We start from the raw sequence: 21,392 nt of genomic DNA, 5'->3' as shown, positions 1-21,392 counted from the left end.
ATAGATAGATAGATAGATAGATAGATAGATAGATAGATAGATAGATAGATAGATAGATAGATAGATAGATAGATAGATAGATAGATAGATAGATAGATAGATAGATAATTACTAGACTAACTGGGAAAGGCCAGGTATAGAAGTAAGATTAGCGGCTTTAGCCCTACTTTTATGCCTGTCCGGTCCCGATTTTTGGTTCTCCAAATCGGGTCACCCTAGGTATGCCAGCATATAAATCTGGTGGGTAGACCACTATGTTGGAAGGAAAGGAATTCCGCTGCCATTGTGATGGAGTACCCATCCCTCCATCATATAAATCGGGCCCAAAATCTTGCTATGAATGACTGCATGGATCTCAGAGAGGGATCCTACACCCATAGTACACACAGGGTTAGCCCAAAATATTTGGAAAACTGTCATTCAGAAGGTAATCATCTCAAATAGAATCAACATTAGTGGTGGTCATAACTCAGGTAATTCTGTGCAGCCGAGTCACATGGGATTACCCAAAAAGCCACAAGATCATGCAAGAAGAAGAATTCTGCATTTAGTGCTATTTTCAAAGTGCAAAAATGCCCCCTCTCATCCAAAATAGACCTGGGGATGTATTTAATGCTAAGAATGAATGCTAAATGCAACAGAATATGACTAACGAGCATGAGCAGCTGCTTGCAAAATGTGCACGTGGGGAAGGATTTACCCCCAATTTATTCGCAGAATTTAGTCATAGTTTCTTAGCGCTAAATGGACCGTTGCATCAAAAATAGGTTCAAGGATGCATTTTGCACTAAGAAAATAGCTGTAAGTGCCGCAGAACATAACAGCAGCACGTGCACCTGCTAAGGCTCACTAATGGCCTTTTGCAATTGGATTTTAACCCCTTAAGTTACTCTTAATTTTGCATGCAGGGTGACTGTGTTATTATGAACAATTCTGTGTCAGAGTCAATCAATCAATCAGAACATTTATAGAGAGCGCTACTCACCCGTTAGGGTCTCAAGGCGCTGAGGGGGGGGGGGGGGGGGGGGGTTGCTACTGCTCGAACAGCCAGGTCTTGACTGAGGTGCTTCCTGAAGGTGAGATGGTCCTGGGTCAGTCGTAGGTGAGCGGGAGGGAGTTCCATGTCTTGGCAGCCAGATAGGAGAAGGATCTTTCTCCGGTGGTGGTTCTATGAATCCGTGGGACGGTGGCGAGGGCGAGGTTAGCGGAGCGGAGCTGGCGGGTTGGAGTGTAGAACGTGAGGCGGTTGTTGAGGTATTCAGGGCCCATGTTGTGGAGCGCTTTGTGTGCGTGGGTGAGGAGTCTGAACGTGATTATTTTGCTGATGGGCAGCCAGTGCAGGTCTTTCAGGTGGGCAGATATGTGGCTGTGGCGAGGGATGCTGAGGATGAGTCGTGCGGATGCGTTCTGGATGCGCTGGAGTCTTTTCTGAAGTTTGGCTGTGGTTCCGGCGTATAGGGAGTTCCCGTAGTCCAGTCTGCTGGTGACGAGGGCCTGGGTGACCGTCTTTCTGGTCTCTGTGGGGATCCACCTGAAGATCCTTCGGAGCATGCGCAGGGTGTTGAAGCATGAGGAAGAGATGGCGTTGACTTGCTTGGTCATCGTGAGAGAGGAGTCCAGGGTGAATCCCAGGTTGCGTGCGTGGTCCGTGGGTGTCAGTGCGGTGCCCAATGCTGTGGGCCACCAGGAGTTGGCCCAGGCGGATGGGGATGGTTCGAGGATGAGGACCTCCGTCTTGTCTGAGTTCAGTTTCAGATGGCTGAGCTTCATCCATTCCGCGACGTCTTTCATTCCTTCCTGGAGATTGATTTTGACGGTGGCTGGGTAACGCAGAATTACCAAAATTACTCTGCCGTGTATGAAATTACACCCAAGCCCAGGGGAGATAACACATCAAGGACACATGAGAGGGAAGCTTTTGATATCTGCCCTCCCAGCAGGGTTGGGCGGGTTCTGAGGGCAGTTTTTACAGTTGTCGGACTGCTTGGCTCTGTGGGTCAGAGACCACAGGACGAAAGGTCCAGCAAAGGAACCTGTTGCACGGCTGAACTGGCCGTTCTGCCGCTCAAGCATTTTCCCGGTGGACTGCAGGCTAGGGGGCTGTTTTCACATGAGGCTAGGCTGTGATGCCCTTTCTCAAACAACGCCTCTAGATTATTGAACACCCTTCCCATTCATCTTCGTTCAACGGCCCACCATCTTTCTTTTCGTAAACAATTGAAGACCTGCCTTTTCCAGAATATGTCCTAAATCCCCTAACTCTATCTGCTCGCTGTCACTAGTGCTGGGATGCCTGCGGGTAGCTATGCGCTTAACAAATGTTAATTAATAACAGAACCTTATAGCCAGCCGTAGCGGGCTATACCGGCTATTGAAGGCCCGCTGCAGCGTTCGGCGAGGGACTTTAACAAAGCAGCGGAACTTCAATTGCTGGTAAAGCCCTGCTACGAAGGGTTAAAAGGCTATTAGAACATTCTGCCACTAGAGGGCAGAATGTTCTAACAAATAAAACAAAGCCTTTTGGGAGCGGGAGGGGATTGAAATCCCCTCAGGCTCCCTGAAGCCTTTGTTCACAGTCAGAGCTGTGAACAAAGAAACATTGGAACGTTGGAGCTCCAGGCTTCTACCAGCCATTATAAGCCCAGAGCACTCCATTGTTTTCAATGAAGCTCCCAACATTCCAATGTTCTAATAATAATAATAACATTAACCCACTCTATTCGAGGTCAGCTGCAGTCCAGTCAGACCCAGCTGCCTTTGTTTTACAGTCCGGCCCTCTCTATTCTAAAGCTGGTGCTCAGCAATAGTTTCAGGTCAAGTTATGTTGTTTCCATTTATACAGTATGAAACTAGAAATTATTCTGGCATTTCCACCTGCTTAAATATATTATATTCAATATAGAAAATGACTGATTGATGCATGTATTCAACTTCCTGTCACATACCTAACGAGCCTGTCAATTCATTAAGGCCTCAAAGGAGATGCTGCAACTAACTTATCTTTCCTACCAGGAATTTTCAATTTTGAAAAGGACACAACTTTGATGCTGTTTGGGGATGTTTACCAATAGAGCAAACAGTCCTCACAGAACCACCATTCACAGAGACAGCAGAAGTAGGAGGTGAAAAGTTGCAAAGTCTATCAACGTATCAATCTGAACATGTTTTGGAAAAGTATGAGCATCACAAGGTGCAAGTTATTTATTCATTGTTTTTAAAAAGAATTGGAAGCTTTTGTGGCCTTTTGTGGCATCAGGAAACCTTTCTTGTTGGCACCAGAGAAGGTGGAAAGACTGCTTCTGCTTGGCTGCAGCTTCCCCCTAGAGTCCCCACTCCAGGAGTGTCCTCTGCCCACACCCCCTCCACTCACAAGTAGCTCTACCACACCTGCCCTGGAAGGTCTTTATGTTGAAGCCAAACCCATAGGGTGAGCACCGGTCTCAAGGGCCTTACAGACATTGTCTCTGGACCTGAACTATTCCCCTACAGTTCATCGATGTCAGGTGTGTTAGTCTGAGTGCAACAGAATCAAGAAAGGACCACAACGACCAGAATGCATCAGGATATCACACAAAATTCCAGGGCTAGATACATTGTCAGTAATAACCTGGAGGGAGGTAATCTCCCTACACACCTTGTATGTGTCATGAGGCTTCAAACCTCCTTGCCAAGCCCCTAGCCCATGTCTCATGCCATCCCATGTGCAACCCTTCTGAAGGCTGCACTGCTGCTTCCCAGTCGTAGGAGGTTCCTCTCTCACATGTAGGGCATCCTGACACTGGAAAAGAGGCCAGGTGTGCAGCTATGTGTCTTGTAGTCTTTCTTGTCCAATCAGACAAAAGTAGAAAACTCCCTAGAGCTTCAGCAATGCAAAGGTTCACTGAACTGTATAAACTACACGCCTCTACACAGCCTTTAAAGAACACCCTCATACACACCAAACCCCACCAAGACCATACAGTTACACAGAGATGCTACTGAAAGTAAATGCATCACTCACACTACCCAACACTTACACATACAACAGAGAACAGTCAACACACAACCTCACATACAATGCACAGCCAATGCAATAAGATGACCACGAACACCCCAGCACAGCCTGCCGACAACAGACAGCCCTCCATCCTTCTGGAATAAGGGAAGCAGTGATCATATGGTTTACACAGGCAAACTGCAGACTCCCTGCAAACTCAGAAGCAATCAGGGCAAACAGAGGTCACTAGAAGCCATCACTAAGCACTACACAGGACTGACCCACCTACCCTCATACACACTACACCCCACCAATACCATACACTTACACAGAGATACTATTGAAAGTAAATACATCCCTCACAAACCCCAACACATACACATACAACAGAGAGCAACAGTCACCCACACTCTCACACACAATCTACTACCAATGTAATAAGATGACCACTAACACCACAGCACAACCTGCCGACAACAGACAACTATTCATTCTCCTTGAAGAAGAGAAGCAGTAATCACAATGTTCACTCTGGCACACTGCAGACTCCCTGCAAACTCAGAAGTAACCAGGGCAAACAGAGGCCACAAGGCGTCGTCTCTAAGCACTACACGGGGCAGGCCTGAACCTGATGTGCGCAGACAAAAATTAATACTCAATGACCGTCATTTTGTTAAATGAGAAAGCCAAGATTGTCCCTCCCTTGGGCAGCCCAGAGTCCTAGGAGGCTTGCAAAGGGTAGTAATGGGTTATGCAAATGCTGATACCATACCATACCATCCTTTACCATAAAATACCATGCCGAACTGTACTATAAGATCCTGCACTGTACCATACCAACCTCTTCCTTATCAACCATACCATACCATCCTGTGCCATATTATACCATACCATCCTGTACCATACAAACACTGTACCATACCATCCTTTACCATACCATACCGCACCATACCATGTTATTCCATACTGTACCATACCATTAATTAATTCATTAATTGTGGGTTTGTAATGTGTTAGAATCGACTCCCAAAGGAGTATCTCTGCGCAGTAGACCGCTGGGAAACCCGTCCTGGCTTTCCCTGTGAGATGGTCCCTACTGGGTATCTCCAAGGTGAAACCAGGCATCCCCGGCGTATGTGGGGGGCCGTTGTGGAGATGAGGCAAGCTAATGCCCAGAGTTGCCGAGTATGATCCCTGGTTAGAGTTGGCACCAAGGCGAGAATTATCGAGTCCGCTGACCCTGGTCCACGACCCTGCCGCGTCGGGAATTGAACCCTGGTCCCGGGCTGTCCTCTGCTCTCGAGTCTGCCGCCTCTAACCAGTGAGCCACACCACTCCACTCCACCATACCATACCATACCACAACGTACCATACCATCCTTTACCATATCATACCACACCGTACCATACCATCCTTTACCATGTTATACCATACCGTACCATACCATACCACACTGTACCATACAATCCTTTACCATGTTATACCATATCGTACCATACCAACCACACCATACCATCCTTTACCATATTATACCATACTGTACCATACCATACCACACCACACCATACCACACCATCCTTTACCATACCATACCACGTCGTACCATACCATCCTTTACCATGTTATACCAGACCATACCATACCATACCACACCACACGGTACCATAACATCCTTTACCATGTTATATCCTACCGTACCATGCTATACCACACCATACCATACCATAATTTACCTTGTTATACCATACCGTACCATACCATACCACACCGTACCATACCATCATTTACCTTGTTATACCATACGTACCGTACCATACCACACCGTACCATACCATCATTTACCTTGTTATACCATACCGTACCATACCATACCACACCGTACCATACTATCCTTTACCATATTATACCATACCTTACCACACTGTGTCTTCATTTGTTATATACCAGGGGTCTCCAACTGGTCGATCGCGAGCTACCGGTAGCTCACTGGACCCCTGTGAGTAGCTCGCGCCGTGATTCTACATTTTGTAGCCTGTCATGCTCATTTATTTCTTTTAGGCCTTTTTTCACAGCCGTTGCCTGCCCTCACCAAACCCAACAGCTCAGATTGGCCAAACTGAGCTTAGCTGGGGCGGGGCAGACCAAAGATGATGACGCTGTTGCAGAACTCAGCCTCCACACCACCTGCCTTTCACTGCCTGGCACCGCGCTTTTCATCCTGCACGACATGTGACGGTGCAAAGCAGCAGGTGGGCCGGAGCGGCGCAGCATGTCCTGGGAAAGCAGGTGGTGCTAGCAACTAGCAGTATTGGACTGCTATGAACCCGCACCACCTGCTTTTTTTTCTGCTGGCACATTATATTGGAGCTGCGCATCAATCGGTAAGCACTGGCCTGGCCTTTAACCTCACAATGCTCTGTTCTCCGGCATGGATCTGCAATGTGCGCCGTCTGTACTGTAAGCATACTTCAGCCGCTCTTCTGCCACAGTTGATTGAAGGACTGGGTCTTGTCTTTAATATATAAAAAGTCTGCGCCCGCCCGTCTTGCTCGATCTGCTCCTGAACTATCAATGCTAAATATATTGTCACTATACTAAATACATTTCTGGGGATTTAAGTGCGAAAGAGGCCCAACGGAAGCCTTCAGCAACACAGCCTGATAGCCGTGATTTTGGCTGCTTCCAAGCTAACAGACACAATTGATAATTTATTTTTTTCCCGCTTTCCAGCTCTGGTTTTTACATCCAGATAAGCAGGGTTTTGTAAAGTGTCAGTTTCCTTTACTGAAGGCACAACATAAAGAAAGCTCTCCCCGTCTGCACTCCTAAGACAAATGTAAATTGCTCCACTCTTTAGAACAGCTTTGAATTTCTGAACTAGTTTCAACTCTTTCATACCCTCTTTGAACAAGTCATTGACAGAGCACAGGCAAGCTCGTCCAAATTATAAATGTGTTTAAATTTAATATTCAGGGATAGTGATGTGTGTTTTCACTATTTAACCCAGCAGCAGCACACTACCATTACTGCAAATAATCCTCAGTTTGGAGTTTAACTGCTTCTTGAGAACGTAGCTTTTCTGTTAAGAGTGCTCCGGCACCAATATAACCCTGAAAATAGCAAGTCTTACTTTTCATTCAATAAAAGCAGCTCAATAATAACGGGTGTTTCACACACTTACATGAAGAATTGGGTCCCAAAGTTGTTTTACAATGCAACGTTTTACAGATGCATTCTGAGCCTCTGGCCTGCCTAGCTGCATTGGTAAGGTGGATTTTACTTGCACATTAAATGCTTTCTCAACAAAAAAATAAACGTGTGAAACTCTGCTAATCATTCAAATAAAGTAGTGTTTCAGACTCTTTTACTCCATATAAATAGCATTTATCTCAGAAGTTATCTTGTTTGTGAAGAAAGCTAGGGGAGGGTACCCACCTGCCTAAACAGAATAGCCACATATAGATCTGGAAACCTTCCTATTGGCCCAGGACCCAGAGCATCTGTGAGTGTTGTAATTGTATTTTTTTTAACAAACTCAGTTAAGCTTCCACTTGATTGGGCCATGTATTATGTTGAAAAACATGTATTCTGCATAAAGAAAAATAAATTTTAATTCCTCACATAGTATGAATAAAACCCCTAATCATAATGAATCAAACTAGTTAAAAATTATTTAAATCTGAAACAGGATGGGACATTTCAAAACTGTAATAAAAAAAAGAGTATGTGGTGAAGTGGAAATAATTGAAGTTGTTCATAATAAAAGGAGTCTCTTTTTTGAAAACAAGTGACTGCACATCTAAGCTAGACTTCAATAATTCACATTTGGTAAGAAATATATGTTCAGATTTAACTGTTGTAGTGTGTGTGGTGTGAACAATTCGGAATACACTTTTCAGGAATGCAACCAAGCAAGACAAGCTTTTGCTTCAGGTAGCACAACCTGCAGCTGTCTGTAGCTTTAAAAGAGGGAGTGTAGCCCCTTTTTTTCATACCACAGTAAGGGCTCTGAAAAAAATAGGCTTAATGTGAATGACACTGGGCGTGGGGGGGTCTATCGAAAAAATGCGCAAGTTGTTAGCCTTCAGTAGCTCACAATGATTTTCACTGCTCAGAAGTAGCTCTCACTACAGAAAAGGTTGGAGACCCCTGTTATATACTGTGAACTGGTTGTTTTAGTCTAACTTGAAAACCTTATCTACAAATGACGTGTGCTGGGGACTAAATTCTAGTTCTTGTTAGCCTTGGCTTCTTTCTGTGGAAGGTGGTGGATCTCCACACCTTACAACACCGTCCTAATACCGTTGGTGTGACTCTTCCTTGGGGCGCCTACCCACCTATACGTAATACCATCCTTTCTGAAGCTTGAACCTTTTGAATTATAGGTGGCTGCCCGAAAGGCACAATTAATTCTTTTTCTAGTCACAAACTGAATAGAGACAAGGAGGTGGAGGATTTATTTAGTAACATATCTAGCAACAGACCTTTAAACTCACTTGCACAAGGTGGTCAAAACTCTAGACAGGAGGGCATGAAGAATAAATTTATCAGGTTGGAGAGTCTAAAGAAGAACTGCTTGTCACAATGGTGGGATGCTGCCACCCTAAAACAGTATATAAGGGTAAAAAGGATACAGAGGGGCCTAAGATCCCAAATCATCCCTACCTATGAGGATTTGGAAGCTGATTTATTGGCTGATTGGGAGAAGGAACTGACTAACAACTCAAAGAGGTTGATGGAAATCCTAATAGAAAATTGTGAGAGAAAGGTTGCACAATTACAAAAGGACATAGACTTACTAGAATCAGAAATGAAAGGCCTTGGTTTACCAGAAGTTAAAGCCAAGAATTATGCCATTTTAAATGACATTATACAACGCCATGTAGCAGACATTAAAATATGTAAAGCAAGAAAATTGAGAAGGGGCGAACGTGATTATTCTAGTGGAAGGGTATTCACGTTCGCCAGTAAATATGATCACCTAGTCCCCAAAAAGAACCAACAGGGGAATCATGAGGGCAAATCTATCAGCTCTAGCTCCACATCTTTGGACACAGACCACACCAGTGGCAGGGAATCTGAGGGAATTAACAACACCCCAAGTAACAGTGGAAGTAGTTTTTTATTAGAGGTGAGGAGGATCAAGAGAGACAACTGGGAGTGCAGACGTCCAGAGAAACAAGGAGGGGAAAGAGAGGGGGCACAGGCAGAAGAAATGCAAGGTGTCAGGACCAGGTCCTGGAACTTGAAGAAGTAAAGAATGTGAATGTTGCAAATGTAACCGGCATGTTCCTTTCAAATGATGCTCTTTCTGTACTCACCAAGGGCATGAGTTTCTGCCTGAACAGCATTGGTAATGTTTGTGATGTTAAAATAGACCTTTTCAAGTTTGTGAAATGATTAAAACTAAAAAAAACACTTTGAACTGACGAATCATGGAAATAAAAACCTACAGAAGAATCTTGGTGTACTTATGTCAAATGAGAACTCTATACAAGATGCATTAGACACTAGGGGCCTGATTCACAGAACTAACTTAAGACAAAATCCTAAACCTACTACTTTTGGTATTCACAGAAGTTAGGATTTTGTCTTAAGACAGACTTAAGACAGACGTACGTTAGGATTCTGTCTTAAGTCTGTCTTAAGACAAACTTAAGACAAACTTAAGACAAAATCCTAACTTCTGTGAATACCAAAAGTAGTAAGTTTAGGATTTTGTCTTAAGTTAGTTCTGTGAATCGGGCCCTAGGATGTTATTATCTATAACTGACTGTGAGGATGAGGTGATTACTTAAGAGATGGTTATGAGAGATCTCAATATAACAACTGATTATAGCATATCCAGTGACTTAAAGGAAAAGTCCAAGTGGACTCCGACACTTGGACCATACCATACCATCCTACACTGTACCATACCATCCTCTACCCTATCATACCATACCATACCATCCTGTACCATACCATACCATACTGTACCATGCCATACCAGCCTTATTGTACCATACCATACCTTCCTTATTGTACCATACCATCCTGTACCATACCATCTACCATATCATACCATACCATACCATACTATCCTGTACCATACCATACTATACTGTACCATGCCATACCAGCCTTATTGTAGCATACCATACCATCCTTATTGTACCATACCATCCTGTACTATATCATACTGTACCATATCATCCTTTACCATACTATACCTTACCGTACCATACCATACCATCCTGCACTGTACCATACCATCCTCTACCATATCATACCATACCATACCATCCTGTAATATATCATACCATCCCGTACTATATCATTCTGTACTATATCATACCATACCATCCTGTAAGATACCATACCATACTGTACCATACCATACCATCCTGTACCATACCATCCCCTCCTGTACCATACCATACTGTACCATACTGTACCATTCCATACCATACTGTACCATACCATACCATCCTGCACTGTACCATACCATCCTCTACCATATCATACCATACCATACCATCCTGTATTATATCATACCATCCCGTACCATACCATCCTGTACTATAGCATACCATACCATCCTGTAAGATACCATATCATACTGTATCATACCATCCTGTACCTTACCATCCCCTCCTGTACCATACCATACCGTACCATACTGTACCATTCCATACCATACTCTACCATACCATACCATCCAGCACTGTACCATACCATCCTGTACCATATCATGCCGAACCATACCATACCACACCATACCATCCTGTACCATACCATACCATACCAAACCACCCTGTACCATACCAAACCATCCCGTACCATAACATAGCATAGCAATGCATAGCATAACACTGCAGAAAACATCACATAGCATAAATTTCAACCTCTAATCCCCCTTATGGACTCAACAATAAGCCGTAAAGATGGTGTCCATTCGCTGCTCTCATTCTTTTATCTGTTCGTCCGGCCGTCATTCCTCATTTGCAGGTCTGGGTAAAGGAGGGCAGTTTCTAACTGTGTCTTTGGACAACAGAGAAAAACATGGGTGCCACGGTGAAGGCCTGCAGGAAAAGAGGGTAAACGGGCTAAAACAGTAAGTCAGAGTGGAGTGAGAAGGGAGGGATGCAGATATGGAGTCACATATATACATTTGTATTTACATTTGTAAAGCGCATTAATCATATTGAGGGACATCAGGGCACTGGCGAGTACTATCCCGAGATAGCAGTGAACAGGTGGCACGCGGGCTAAGGTAGGGGGACCAGCATGAAAGATGCTGTAAGCACCTGAATAGCTTCAAGATATTATCCTCTCCTCTCTTACTCGTCATACATGAATATAGGTAAAATGTCTGTGATGCTAGGCAACTCCAGTGGAAGTACTATCAAGAAAGATATAGATAGACAGCACATTCACTGTGACTGAAGGTGTCTTACCCACCTCCAAGTTGGATCTGACTACTGGCCTCACATCTTGGCAATTGCACTGCTTGTCCACATGGTGGCAGCAGTAACACACTAGTCAGGGAGCTCTGCCCTCTGCTTACAGAAGAAACATCCTGCTGTCATTACCTTTTATATAAAATTACATTTCAGGGAGAGATATTGGAGTGGACCGGGTGTCTCGCTGGCTCATGCACTGCTTATTTTATCGAATGTTGCCATTTCAAGCTTCATTCCTTGTAATGAAAATCCCAACATGTTACACCAATGTTCTAATTGTTCTGAGTACTTGCTACCTTATTCTAAAGCAACGAGATGTACATATTTACGGCTGTTTGAATTGCATATAATTGCTTGCCCGGAGTAAAATGATCTGACACCCTTGGGCCTGGTACACTTTATATAAAGCTTCCAAAGAATAAATACAATTAAAGTATCGCTCTTCATGCTGTTGAAGGGTCTCGCCCCCCTTATAAAGGGTCGAGGATCACTGCTGACCGCGTCTAGTGTACCAACAGTTGTTCTACAACATTCTATTTAATGAGGCCTCAGGGGTCTGCTTGACAGAGTTTAGCTTGGGCTACGGTGACCGGCAGAGACAAACTACTGCAGTAACTTGGCTGGACACCTAGGGGCAGATTTACAAGAAATTGACGTATCTGTAGAGATGCGTCACTTTCCCTGCGCCATTATGCAAAACCCTTGCGTCACCATGGATACGTCATATATACAATATGGCGCACCATGGTCAAGGATTGACAGATGCGTCAGGAATTCAAACACATCTGTTGATGTAAAAGTCAATGCGTGCTGCGGCCTATTCCCAATACACTGGGTCACTCCTTATGCCTGTTTCAAGCAAGCGTAAGGTTTTGACGCAGTGGCGTCCTAAAAGTCACGCAGTGAAATCATGTACTTTTCACTGCGTCACTTTTTTGAGGCTTTCCTGCATGAAAACGCCCCCCTGCATACACCTGACGCGGGTTTAATGTCACGCAGGGCTTTACAATGTGATGCATCTCCCTAGATGCGTCACGTTGTAAATGGGCTGCAACTTTTACGCCGCTGCTGCATCATAAAAGTGATGCAACGATAGCGCAAAAGTGGCGCAAGGGGCTTGTAAATCTGCCCCTTAGTACGCCCTACATTCCACCTCGGCTTACGAAAGTGCACGCGCGCTACTGTACTCATCAGAGTGAGCATGGCTCTCCCCTCTTTCCCCTCTTGAAGACCGATACTGGCCCCAAGTGATGGCCTGAATTTAGGAGATTTTAAAAAGGAGACCAGATCACACATTGCCACATGGAGTCTCGCGATATCAGCTCTCTTCACGTGCTCAGTCACCCGGTGAAGAGCCAATATCACACATTCAGCATAAGCTGAGCTGGGAACCGCCACAGAGAGTAGGGTTCAGATTGCACCTCGAGATTCTGCACTTTTGAAATCCATGACAGATTTTACAACCTTGTGACATGGTAGGCTCCTTCAGAAGCCTTTTGTTTGTTGTTCAGTATGGTTGGGAGAGGCCAGAAGGGCATTAAACCACACGCCTTCACCAGTTCGTACCCCCTACAATGTCCCTCTGTGGGTGGAAAGGCCTCAATGCACTGGCCTCACTCTTGGCCCCACCCCGTCTCTCCATTCACATGGCAACAGTCCTCGTCTCCCAACCAGCATGAACCCCTTCGGCGCTTATGACGGAATCGTTCCGTCACGCGCCTCGGGTGAGCTGTGCTAGTGACGGACCGGTTCCGTCATGGCCCGCTCGACGTGCCTGCGCGGCACTGATTTCGCGCCTGTGCGGCGCGTTCTATTGAGCGGGAGCGTTCGTGACGGAACCGTTCCGTCACTAGCACAGCTCTCCCGAGGCGCGTGACGGAGCGGTTCCGTCACAAGCGCAGGTGAGCTGTGCGACCCCCCCCACCCCCTAGCACTGCGGCAGAATTGCCACCGCAGTGAAGGGGTTAAGACAAAAAGTGCTTTGTTGCAGCTAGCGCTGGCCACGTCTTAGCGCATCTTAAAATAAACTCCCAGCCATGTTGCACAGAAATTGTGCTGCTTTACAACATGGATCAAAACATTGACAAAGTCAAAACATTGTGTAGGCGAGACCTATTGCCTTTGCCTATGAATGTTAATAATGACAATGTGTTTTGGTGGAAATAGGTTGACAGGAGATCTGTGGCAGGGCTGAATCTCACCTTCCACTGTGAAGGGCGTGTTGAGTATGGGCGTCACAGAGTCCCTATAAACCCGGGCACCATTAGCTATCTGCACACCACTGCAGCTAGTCCACAGGGCACGGCTACAGCTATTCCACAGAGCACAGCTGCAGCTAGTCCACAGCGCACAGGTGCAGCTAGTCCGCTGCGCACAGCTGCAGCTAGTCCACAGCGCACAGCTGCACCTATTCCATAGAGCACTGCTGCAGCTAGTCCACAGCGCACGCTGCAGCTAGTCCACAACGCACGGCTGCAGCTAGTCCACAGCACACAACTGCAGGTAGTCCACAGCGCATAGGTGCAGCTAGTCCACAGGGCACGGCTGCAGCTAGTCCGCAGCGCACAGCTGCAGCTAGTCCACAGCGCACAGCTGCACCTATTCCACAGAGCACAGCTGCAGCTAGTCCACAGCACACGCTGCAGCTAGTCCACAGAGCACAGCTGCAGCTAGTCCACAGCGCACAGCTGCAGCTAGTCCACAGCGCACAGGTGCAGCTAGTCCACAGTGCACAGCTGCAGCTAGTCCACAGCGCACAGCTGAACCTATTCCACAGAGCACAGCTGCAGCTAGTCCGCTGCGCACAGCTGCAGCTAGTCCACAGCGCACAGCTGCACCTATTCCATAGAGCACTGCTGCAGCTAGTCCACAGCGCACGCTGCAGCTAGTCCACAACGCACGGCTGCAGCTAGTCCACAGCACACAACTGCAGGTAGTCCACAGCGCACAGGTGCAGCTAGTCCACAGGGCACGGCTGCAGCTAGTCCGCAGCGCACAGCTGCAGCTAGTCCACAGCGCACAGCTGCACCTATTCCACAGAGCACAGCTGCAGCTAGTCCACAGCACACGCTGCAGCTAGTCCACAGAGCACAGCTGCAGCTAGTCCACAGCGCACAGCTGCAGCTAGTCCACAGCGCACAGGTGCAGCTAGTCCACAGTGCACAGCTGCAGCTAGTCCACAGCGCACAGCTGCAGCTAGTCCACAGCGCACAGGTGCAGCTAGTCCACAGTGCACAGCTGCAGCTAGTCCACAGTGCACAGGTGCAGCTAGTCCACAGTGCACAGCTGCAGCTAGTCCACAGCGCACAGCTGAACCTATTCCACAGAGCACAGCTGCAGCTAGTCCACAGCACACAACTGCAGGTAGTCCACAGCACACAGCTGCAGCTAGTCTACAGACCACAGCTGCAACTAGTCCACATCACACAGCTGCAGGTAGTCCACAGAGCGCAGTTGCAGCTAGTCCACAGGGCACAGCTGCACCTAGTCCACAGCACACAGCTGCAGCTAGTCCACAGTGCACAGCTGCAGCTAGTCCACAGCGCACAGGTGCAGCTAGTCCACAGCGCACAGGTGCAGCTAGTCCACAGTGCACAGCTTCAGCTAGTCCACAGCGCACAGCTGCAGCTAGTCCACAGCGCACAGGTGCAGCTAGTCCACAGTGCACAGCTGCAGCTAGTCCACAGCGCACAGGTGCAGCTAGTCCACAGTGCACAGCTGCAGCTAGTCCACAGCGCACAGGTGCAGCTAGTCCACAGTGCACAGCTGCAGCTAGTCCACAGCGCACAGCTGAACCTATTCCACAGAGCACAGCTGCAACTAGTCCACAGCACACAGCTGCAGGTAGTCCACAGCGCACAGGTGCAGCTAGTCCACAGGGCACAGCTGCACCTAGTCCACAGCACACAGCTGCAGCTAGTCTACAGACCACAGCTGCAACTAGTCCACAGCACACAGCTGCAGCTAGTCCACAGCGCACAGCTGCACCAATTTCACAGCACACAGCTGCAGCAAGTCCACAGCATACAGCTGCGGCTAATCGACAGTGCACAGGTGCACCGATTCCACAGCTGCAGGTAGTCCACAGTGCACAGCTGCAGCTAGTCCACAGCCACAGCTGCAGCTAGTCCACAACAGATAGCTTCTAGAAACCGGCAGCACCCCTATGCACCCATAGAAACCACACAATGTCACACGGTCCATTTATCCTGTTACTTGAGAGATGGTGCTCACCAGTGGTGGGGGGGTGTGTATGTGTGTGTGTGTGTGTGAGGGAGGGGGTGGGGGGAGAGAGAGAGAGAGAGAAAGAGAAAACGAACTTATTTCAGCAGGAGGCCCCTTGGAAGGGGCTATGGGCAATATCTCCACTTTGGCCATAGCTTAAAACGTCTCTGCCTGCCACCTCAGCCTCCAGACTTGACAACTTTCAAATCGGTATCACCCAGGGTTGGGTTGGGATTAAAAATCAGCCCGGGCATGCTAAAAAAAGTGCTTTACATTTGCATATTTCCTTTCCGCAAAACACTGCTAGCGAAGTTTTATAAAAAGAAAGGGGGAGGGAGGGTCTCTAACAGAGGCATGTTTTCCTAACTTTACTGAGATGAAAGACAAAAAAATGCATGGATTAGTTCACACTGATGAAACACACCTGAAAACAAGTGAGGCCACTTCTGCCCACACCCCCTGCCGCCACTCAATATGCACACATTATTTGGCCAGCCCAGCGAGAGAAAGGGAGTGACACCTTTTCCCGTTGATAAAAGGGAGGTAATAGAGGCACATCTGCCTCCCCACAGGCCACTCAGGCCCCCACTGGGCCGCGGGAGGCATCCGAACAGCACAGACACCACCCAAATCGGACCCCATGCTGCCTTAAAAAGCAGCCCACAGCTGGAACTCGGATACCAGCCCCTGGGGCATTGCCCGAGTGCCCGCATTACCAATCCGACCCTGGGCGGGAGACATCATGGAGGGAGGAAGGGCATGAAACGTGAACAATTGGACGCATACACGGAGCATGTGAGGGGAAAAAACTATGTGCCATGGCCAACAATGGCCACATCTTTGTGCTTTTTTAAATATTGCTGGTGGGAGGGCATGGCAGGTGATATTATGGAGGGAAGAAGGGTGTGCAACACAGAGGGCATGGGGAAAATAAAAGTTATGACATGGCCAGTGGTGTCCGTGTCACAGCTCTTTTTTTTCTCATGACGGCTCGGTGGTGGCAAGCAAGAACAGCTGAGGCAGGGCGGGCGACTGGTGACAAGCAATGATGAACAGAGGAAGGGAGGGCAGGTGAGTCTGGGAAAGCAACAATGAACTGATGGGGAGATGATGAGTGAGTGGGCAAGCAAAAACAAAAGGAAAAAGGGAGGGCGGGTGGGAACAAGCAACGACAAACAGAAGGCAGGAGAGCAGATGTGGGCAAACAACAACAAACAGAAGGTGTGAGGGCAGGTGGGGACAAGCAATGACAAACAAGGCGGGAGGGCAGGTGGGGGCAAACAACGACAAACAGAAGGTGTGAGGGCAGGTGGGGACAAGCAACAACAAACAGAAGGCAGGAGGGCAGGTGGGGGCAAACAACATGGACGAGGCGGTGGGAGGAACACAAACAAGGGAGAAGCACACAAGGGGGCCGATTCGCAGAACTAACTTAAGACAAAGTCCTAAACCTACTACTTTTGGTATTCACAGAAGTTAGGATTTTGTCTTATTTTTTTTTATTTTTTTTTGTATGTTCTTATATAGCGCTCGACTACCCGGAGGCATCTCGGCGCTTGCCTTGGGAACCCGTCCTGGCTTTTCCCTGTGAGATAGCCCCTAACGGGCATCCCCAAGGTGAAAGCCAGGCATCCCGCCGCGGGGGGCCATTGTGGAGATTAAGCAAGCTTAATGCCCAGAGTTGCAGAGTGTGAACCCATGATTAGGTCAGGCACCGAAGTGAGAATTATCGAGTCCGTGGACATTTGAGCTCAAGACCCTGCCGCGTCGGGAATTGAACCCTGGTCCCGGGTCTGACCTCTGCTTCAGGGTCTGCCCGCTCTAACCGGTGATCCACACTTCTCTTAAGACAAACTAAAGACAGACTTAAGACAGATTCCTAACTTAAGTCTGTCTTAAGTCTGTAAATCGGGCCCAAGGGAGCCAGATGACAAAGACACACTCTGGTGGAGTGCTTAAATACAAAGAAGTAAGCACAACCTGCAAACATGAGCAGTGGAAGGACACACATAATGTCTCCATGATCCAGGGGAGCCATAAACACACGAAGAGGAATTAAGCATATGGTAGATGACCAATAAAAAGCAGTGAACATGATAATGAAGGCGAACTGTGGAAAGCAATGAATGAATGAATGAATGAATGAATATTAGATTTATAAAGTGCTAAACTTAGCCCAAGGGCATCAAGGCGCTATGGACCTACTCAGAGCACCTAGTTCAAAAAAGCATTTGCAATGCAAATTGGTGAGAGTCAGAGGCATTGGCGTTGCAAATGAGAATGTCTTTTACCCATGTATTTTGGATTGGAGTGGATGTATGTGGTGCAGAGTGGATTTATGCACATTGGAATTGTTAGTTGTGGAATGGTGTGTGGTGGAATTGTGTGGAGTGGATTTGTGTAGTGGAATTATGTGGCATGGTGTGTAATGGAAATATGTGGATACTAATTGTGTGGTATTGAGTGTACTGGAATTATGTGGAGTGGGATTGTGCGTCAGAGCGTAATTATGTGGAATGGCATTTTGTGTGGTGGAGTGGTACTTTGCGGAGTTTAATTATGCAGTGTGCTGTTGAATTATGTGGCATAATGTGGAATTCTGGGGTGTCGATTGGATGTATGTGGTGTGTTGCGTAATTGTGTTGTTGAGTAGAAAAAAGTGGTATGGAAATGTGTAGAATTTAATTGTGTGGTTTGGAAGTGTGTGGCGCTGAGTAAAATAATGCTGATTGGAATTATGTGTTACAGCAAACAAATGATGGACGGAATGCTGACAATGCAAACATTCTCCCCCAGTCAAAACATTTGTGTTAAATCCATTGTTCTTTTGCTCACCATGCCACCTGAGTTTAGATCCAGCCATATGCAAATCTGTCTTGACCCTGTGCCTCATGGGAATAGTCCAGACTGAACTGCGAAGCCAGGTCCTCCCTGGACTGGAAACAAGCATCCTGGAACCAGTTTCAGGGTATGTCGCCCGTCTTCAGCCAGGCTAGCTTGAATCCAGTGGCATGGAAGTGCATGGCGCTGAGTGAAATAATGCTGATTGGAATTATGTGTCATGGTATGGAGTGTATTGATGTGGATTGTCTAACCAAGTTTAAAAATGTACCTCTATGACTGCCAGCTTGGCACACCTGGGTAAAATACATTGTCATTTACCATGCCAATAGCTCAAACTCTTTCAAATGGGACACTTATTGCATGTTAACAGCAGTTTGAGGCTACATCCTGTATGCCACATTGTGTACTGACCCTTTTTGTTTTTTATAAATCTTTTTATTAAAGAAATATTGGTTTATGAAACATTACAGAGGATTCAAGTCATCCAAGCACTACAGTGATACTGAAGGAATCATGGTACATCATTACATGGAAGGAAAATGTCATGGGGTAAGGGTATCATCATGCTCAATACAATGAGAAGGTGAACATATTTCTCCCCAGTACGTATTCCACGGGCCCCAGACATGGGACCACTTTTTTGGGGCAGCCCCTGGCCAAGTATACCGTCTTCTCCCGGTACATACACCAGTCAAGATCTTTTCCCAAGCTTCTATTGTGGGTAGTTGCATTGCCCCCATAGCTGTGCAATATTTCGTTTCGCAAGCATGAGCCTTAACGTGGCCCACTGTGTCTGAAGAATGTTCAGGTTAGTTGGTTCCCAAATGTTTAACAAACATCTTCTCGCCTCAGGAAGAAGATTAACAGAAAGCACAGAACTGATGAAATCATGTACCCTACTCCAGAAAGAGCTTATGGAAGCACACTCCCAGATTATGTGCATAAAGGTTCCCAAGTGCCCATACCGCCTCCTGGCTCTCCACTGTCTGCCCTCCCCATGTGTAGAAGACGGGGGCCTGTAATATACACCCTATGAAGGATTTTGAGTTGCACTAGTCTAAGTTGTGCAGGGATGTTGACTACTCTGAGGGAAGACACTGCCTCTTGCCAGTCCTCATTATCCAACTCAATTCCATCTCTTATCCGTTTTTCCCGCAGTGGTTGTAGGGGGTCCTTCATATTGTTTATTAGCTTTTTATACGTTAGGGAGATAGCTTTTTCTGGTAGGTGACCGGCTAATATTCTGTCCTCCAGGGGTGAGGAGTCAGGAGGATCAGAGCCCAGTGGTATCTTAGAATAAAGTGCATAAAGTACCTGAGCATATCTAAAATATCCAGTCCCTGCCAAATCATACTCTCTCTGCAGCTCGTCAAATGGCCTAACTTCACCCTTCCCCCAAACATCTTTGATACGTGAAATACCGATGAGGTCCCACCTACCAAATCCTTTTGACCTCCATAGAATGCCAAGTCTCTCAGAGCCCAGCAGTGGGATTGCTAATGTCAACCTGTTACCCCACTCAAGTGTGGTAGTGGCATCATGCCAAATCTGGATGGAGTCTTTTGTGTTGGCTTTTAGATTATACCGTTTAGTTCGTGCATATAGTGCCCTACTATAGCTCCGTCTGGGGAGAAGCCATCTATCCATGGCATAGCCGGGATCATCGGGGCGACCATAGGTGCCATGGATAATGACTGCCAGGTGCGCTGCAAAGTAATATTTTTTGATATCAGGAAGGCTAATGCCCCCATCATACCAGGTAAATGTCAGCTTGTTGAATGCTATGCGCGGCCTTTCCCACAACAATGCTCCCTGAAGGCCCTCTACTTCCTTGAAGTATCATTTAGGGACTGGGCCTAGGGTGTTCTGTAGGGCATATAGGAATCTGGGCAGTCACCTCATTTTAAATAGGGGGGCTCAACCCAACAGAGAGAGGGGGAGTGATTTCCATCTGGCGATATCCTTCCTGAGCCTTTGCAAGGGTGGGAGAAGATTATGAGTATAGCGGAGCAAGGCATCAAGGGAAACAAAGATCCCCAAATATTTGAAGCCAACAGTGGTGGGGTGTGCTATGTGGTATTGGGCAGTTCCCTGACGGGCTGGGTGGTTACCCTTTAAGGGCGTATAGAAGGGATTTCCTCCAATTAACGTAAAGCCAGAGAATCTGCCAAAGATAGCCAGGATGTCTAGAACGACTGTCAGGGATCTCCTAGGGAAGGCCAAGTAGAACAATATGTCATCTGCATAGAGTGAGATACGATCTTCCCAATCATGTGCACTGGCCTACAGGCGCAGGTTGCTGGCAGTACATATAACACGTTGCGCAATAATAGGCGGACCTGTCCACTGGAACCCAAAGGAATCGGGTTTTTGCATGTAGGAAGTGGGAGGCGGGAGACTGGGCTTGGAATCGGGAGGGTGGCAGGTATGTCTCAGAAGGGTGTCAGGTATGTCTCGGGAGGGTGGCAGGTATGTATCAGGAGGGTGGCACGTATGTCTCTGTGAACACATTCGGACCTTCCTTCTCTCCTAGAGATCGTATCCCAACCAAGCTCAAACGGAAACTGAGATAGGCCGTTTGATGCTCCCACATGCCACTGTGCAAACTATCCGTGTTTATTTTGAGGTGAAGTGGCACTTCCGTCTTAAAGGAAATTCGCACAACAGAGGCTTCTCCCGCATGGCCCACCTGCTATGAGACACTGCAGGAAAACGGAGGCTGCAACCTGATCAGCCCTGTTTCGTAAGCTGGCTACATTTAAAATGAAGACTAACAACCTAATAATGTCAGTTAATAAGGTCAAGCTGCAGCTGTTGTGCGCATTGTCTGGCTCCAGCAAGAGAGGTGCGGTCATTGGCATCACGCGAGCCAGACAATACGCACGACAGTTGCAGCTTGACC

Source organism: Lissotriton vulgaris, chromosome 11 (assembly GCF_964263255.1).
Source record: "Lissotriton vulgaris chromosome 11, aLisVul1.2, whole genome shotgun sequence".
NCBI classification, from domain to species: domain Eukaryota; kingdom Metazoa; phylum Chordata; class Amphibia; order Caudata; family Salamandridae; genus Lissotriton; species Lissotriton vulgaris.
This window is presented reverse-complemented; position numbering follows the sequence as displayed.